The following is a 5,518-nucleotide window of genomic DNA, read 5'->3' on the forward strand; positions in this document are numbered from 1 at the left end:
CCTTATCTAAAGCAATGTATATCTATATCAGCTTTTCTAACCATTGAAATAAATTTTCAATATAAAAAATATATATAAACGTAATGGATATATTTGGACACTTACAGTTGTTTTTTTTCCTTTCTTCTGTTTAGATTTATCTAGTTATGTCCGCCATTTGTAAACAAATCCGTTGACGTCATATGTTGAATTCCGATCTCGATGTAAAAACGTGAATAATTTGTTTTTATACCGTCAAAAGATTTTTAAAGTATTCTTCTATCTAATTATTTTTCAAGTTAACGATTACTTTCTTTTTCTTAAAAATTATTATCTAATGGTAGAAACTTATTCTTCTCCTTTTTTAAAAATAAAAATTACATTATCTGTATGCTTAAAAAACGAAAAATAACTCAAATACCCCCTCCCCCCCCCAAAAAAAAAAACAACGCCTGCATCTTTGAATTAAAATACACAATTAAGATGTAATGTAGTGATGTACGGAGTACCCGCATGCGGATCGCAGGTGAGTCAAGAATTGGTAAAGGCATTTCTATGCAAATACTAATCTAATTAAAATGCCTTAGGACTATATCTATTATACAGAGAACATTCTTGGTACCCACGACAGGAGATAACCATTACACATTCCGACATCATATTATGACGTCATTATTCTTTACTACACAAGATTATTATGGACATAAAAAAAATGCTTCGGAGCAAAATTTTAAGGACATGCTCTATTTTATTTCACCAAAACAAGGTATATTTAGAAGCAAAATATTCCCAAGTTTGCTGGTATTGCTGCACAAATATCAACAGATAAGTTGTATAATTTCTATTTGTAAAGTTTTAATTTGAATAAAGGTAAAAATGTACAGTCTGGTAGCCTATAAGTTTCCTCAAATTCCGATCAAATGAGAAAATGCTTAGGATTTGTGCAGCAATATATTATCTAGAGAATATTCTTCTTAGCTTTATACAATTTTATATGAAAATAAATAGGATAATCCCTTGCGTCGAAGCTGTTTTGTTGATGTGTTTTATTATTTCCAGTAGATAAGATCAGTGACGTCATAATATGACGTCACAATATGTACTGGCTACAACATATCGTGGGTACTAAGTATGCATAAGAAAATAAATCAAAGCTTTCCGTGAATAATAAATATACCTCTTATGCATTTTTATTAGTTCATTTGCATAGAAACGCCTAGCTGCAGAACTGTAGCTCTCTGGTTGAGAAAATTCGGACAGACGGTTTATCTGTCCGAATTTTCTCAACCTGAGAGCTACAGTTCTGCAGCTAAGAAACGATTTAATAGATATGATTTATACTTTATGTCCCTCCTGTACCATGTTGTATGGTTTGAGTGAATAAAATGAATGATTGATTGAGAAACGCCTAAACCTAGCCTTAACTCACATGCGATCTTGGTAAAGACAACAGGAAACGTTAACAGAGGACATCCTTCCATTCCGTTTTATCGACAATATATCGACAATATATATATATTTTACCGAAATTATTGAAAATGTAAAATAATTTAAATATTTAGGCATTATATTATCAAGAACAGGTTCATACTGTAAAGCGAAGAAACATTAATGTGAACAAGCACAGAAAGCAATGTATTGGGGTGATCAATAAGAAAAAATAGACAATTTAATTTACCGGTTGAATGTCAGCTTAACCCTTTCGACGCCAAAGCGACATAAATGTCGTTTACTGTGTCAACGCCAAACCGACAAAAATGTCGCTTTTCAATAAATGTTTTACTTTTTCTTTTATTAACCATTTATCTTACGTGTAATTAAACACAGTAATATCTATATTTTAACACACGTATAGGACTTTATTTTTGTATATGTACTGGTCTTAATATGACGTCATATTTTCTTACGTTACGTTACGTTCTTACTTTATGACGTCAGTTTAGGAGTGAGTACGCTAGCGTTGTAATAAACAGAGTAAAGTATGGCGCACCATTCCGACATAACTTCTGACCTAGATTCGGACATAGTTGATTCCGATGATGATGAAGACAATGAAGAATTTACTACATTTCGAGGTCCGTGGTTTAATGTAGTGGATCCTAACTCTTTTATCATGCCTGACCCTGATTTCAGGGAGGAAACAGGACCCGTCAGTTTTTATCCTGGGATGTCAGCTTTGGAGTATTTCACAAAATTTCTCCATTATGAACAACACGACATTGTAGATATTCTTGTGAGGGAGACTAATCGATACGCCGATCAGGAGCTATCAAGGAGAAGCAGGCCCCCATGATTTTAGGTCCGCATTCCAGGTTCCGTGATTGGTGTCCTGTAACTCGAGATGAGATGTTGGCTTTTTTGGGCATCGTGTTGAGCATGGGAGTAGTGAAAAAATCAACTTATGAATCCTACTGGGAAAGTAACACACGTGCGTGGTCAATGGAAACTCCTAATTTTTCCAAAATTATGGCTAGAAATCGTTTTCAAGCCATACTGCAGTTTCTTCATTGCAATGACAATGCTATTGCAGCAGAACCTGGTGATATTGGTTATGACCCTCTACACAAAATTTCACCAATTATTGAAATTTTGAACAAAACCTTCAGCCGAAATTACAAGTATGTTTTCATTATACTACATGTACATGTATATAGCATAAATCTTTTTTATCACGAGGAGAATAAGCAAATTGAAGTTATAAATTAATGTGAACAGAATTTTCTTACATATATCTCTGTATCCAGCCTCTTTCTGCTGTGCTGCTATTATTATTATAATTTTCTATATGTAAGTTTTTCACTAAATATTATTGAACCAGTTTCAGACAATTGCGGATATGTTACAAAACTGGCATTTTCACGAGTATCTTACTTGTGGTTTTGTACATCTTCCATTTGTGCCTCTGGTAGAAATGATTAAAATTCTAACATATTATGATATTTCAATATTATTTAAACGTGAAATGATTGTATATACTTCCTGGGGGCCCTTGATTGGTGAATAAACATAAACATATATAAAAATTTGAACGACAAATTTTTAATGTTGAACACAGTCATGTGATTGTCCTGAATCGAAATGACTTTTTCAGTTATCCCCCACTTTTAAGTCAGATGTTGTTTTTTTATTTTCTTTTAGAGAATTCAGTAAAACTTACAAATGAGAGCTTCCTGTTGACACTTGTATTTTATCCTGTTAGGATTTTCATTTTTTTTTTTTCAAATAAAGGCTTAAGGTAGTATGGGATACCTCCACGTTATGACGTATTTCCGTTTGAAGTATTGTTTTGATTTGCATGAGTGCTTATTATCGGGTCAAAATTTGTAGATACACCGTTGAAAAGAACACTCTGAAGTCTATTTCAATGCAAGTTCTCACAAGTCGGCATTTTAAGTAAAAACAGACAAAAAAAATCGCAAGTATATAAATTTACTTATAATTGTACAACGGACATTTTAAAAAGCAAACCCCTGTAAAAGGTAGTTTCAACATTGCTGCTTTTGAACACTTTTAAGCAAAAGCTGTATTTCAATTGTTTGAGTAACTGTACAGCACCTTGTGTGCGGTGAGGCATGGATAAGTGCGATTACTTCACATTGTGCTGAATTATCACTAATCAATTATCACGTTAACCAGAGCTTTAAGTATTTTTTGTTATTTAATTCAAGAAGTAACTGTTTGGTCACAAATCAGCTAGCTGTTGTATATAGTCCCAAAACGTTCAGATGAATGCAATTGCTCTGAACAAGACACGTCCTGGAAAGCGATTGTCCATGCATTGTTTTCAAAACCGCTCAAAGTTGAAAACGACAGAGTGCGATTTTTTTATAGTTGGGAAAAAATGCTCATCATTTCTAAAATAGCACCCAGGTTTTTTCAACCCTTGGAAAATAAAGAAGGATAACTCTTTCGCTCGGATCTTTTAATTCAAAAAATTTTAAATGCATTTTATATTTTCCATTTATATATATTTTTTCAATTTGTTTATTTCACTTTGCTAACATATTAAGATACATTCTTATTGTAGACTTTCATGAAATGTTATCCGTCTGTTTTCAAGAAATAAAGTTTTCCCAGTTTTTTACGCTTATTTTTTGTTGAAAATTAAAAAATTACTAAGACATATTTCTTGTCTATTTTTTTTTATAAACACTTTATATTAGCAAACGCCTGCCTATAATATTAAGCTTATGAAAAAAGAATTATGCAAGGAAAAAAATCGTTTTTGTATTTCTCATTAGAATAATAAAAAAATTATTAAAATTACACTTTAATATACTGAAAGGTGGGGGTATTTCAAATCCTTCTAATTTGGGTACATAAATATGTAGGAGAAGTTCCGTTTGGTATCCCATACCACCTTAACCGGGATGTTTGCGTAGATGAAAGAATTGTAGGGTTTAAAGGAAGGCATCAACTCAAGCAATACATCTCAAATAAGAAAGCACACAGATGGGGGATCAAACTTTGGGTGCTATCAGACTCCACTTCTGGATACACTCATCACCTAAACATTTACAAAGGCAGGAGAAATGAGCGACGCAGTCCGAACGGACAAGTAAGTGCTTTTGACAGAATAATAATAGTTGTAACTGTTACGAAAGTATTTGACACGATATTTCATTTATATTTCCAATGCAGTGATCCTACAAGTATTACCGGCTGTTTGTTTGTTGAGTCGCGTGCTGATCTTGTGCGGGTGGTCCTGCTTTTCTGTATTTTTTTTTCAAAACCCAAGCAGCATGCTTTTCCGTGAGTACTTTAGTAGGCTTGTCCGCGAGAACTTGAAACTGCTTTTCCACCAGTCGATTTACATAGGCTTATGACGATTTGAAATGTCTTTTCTGCGATTAAAATAACGACAGGTAGAAATACTCTGTTCCACGTCTTTTTTATTCTTTGTATATTTTGCTATACTGGGATTTTATTTCGAGGAATCAAACAAACAGCAGCAAATTTTTATTTGTCAATTTATTCAATACTTGGAATACATTTGGATTAAAAAAATTAACTCAGAGAAGTTTTAGGCAGACCGCATTTTTACAAGTTAGAGAGTATATCAATTACATTCAGACACGTAGCATTTTTTACCAAAAAGGGTGAGTGCAGCCAGCCAGAGAACCATTTACAAGCAAAGGGAAGGTGCCTTGAAGAATTTACACCCCCCCCCCCCAAAAAAAAACAAAACAAAAAAGAACACTAAGTGAAAATCACCCAAACTCGTATATGTTGTAGGGCTATCAGGCAGTAATGGACTTGATGGAACCAAATTTCTATAAAGAGCATCATATCACTTTCGACAGTTTTTTCACCAGCCCCAAACTGGTATATGATCTCTTGGACAAGCAAACTCGCAGCACAGGAACAGTGATCAAATCTCGAAAGGATATGCCTTCCAGTTTTAAGAACGCAATAATGCAGAAAGGAGATGTTAAGGTTAAAACACGTGCTGGAGTAATGGCTGTTCAGTGGGCAGACAGGAGAGTTGTATCTTTGTTGACCACTACTGGTTCCGCGAGGTAACTAAATCTAATGTATC

This window comes from Saccostrea echinata, unplaced genomic scaffold (genome assembly GCF_033153115.1).
Source record: "Saccostrea echinata isolate AGI-Se365-2 ecotype Australia unplaced genomic scaffold, CSIRO_AGI_Sech_v1 ptg000009l, whole genome shotgun sequence".
NCBI classification, from domain to species: Eukaryota; Metazoa; Mollusca; class Bivalvia; order Ostreida; family Ostreidae; genus Saccostrea; species Saccostrea echinata.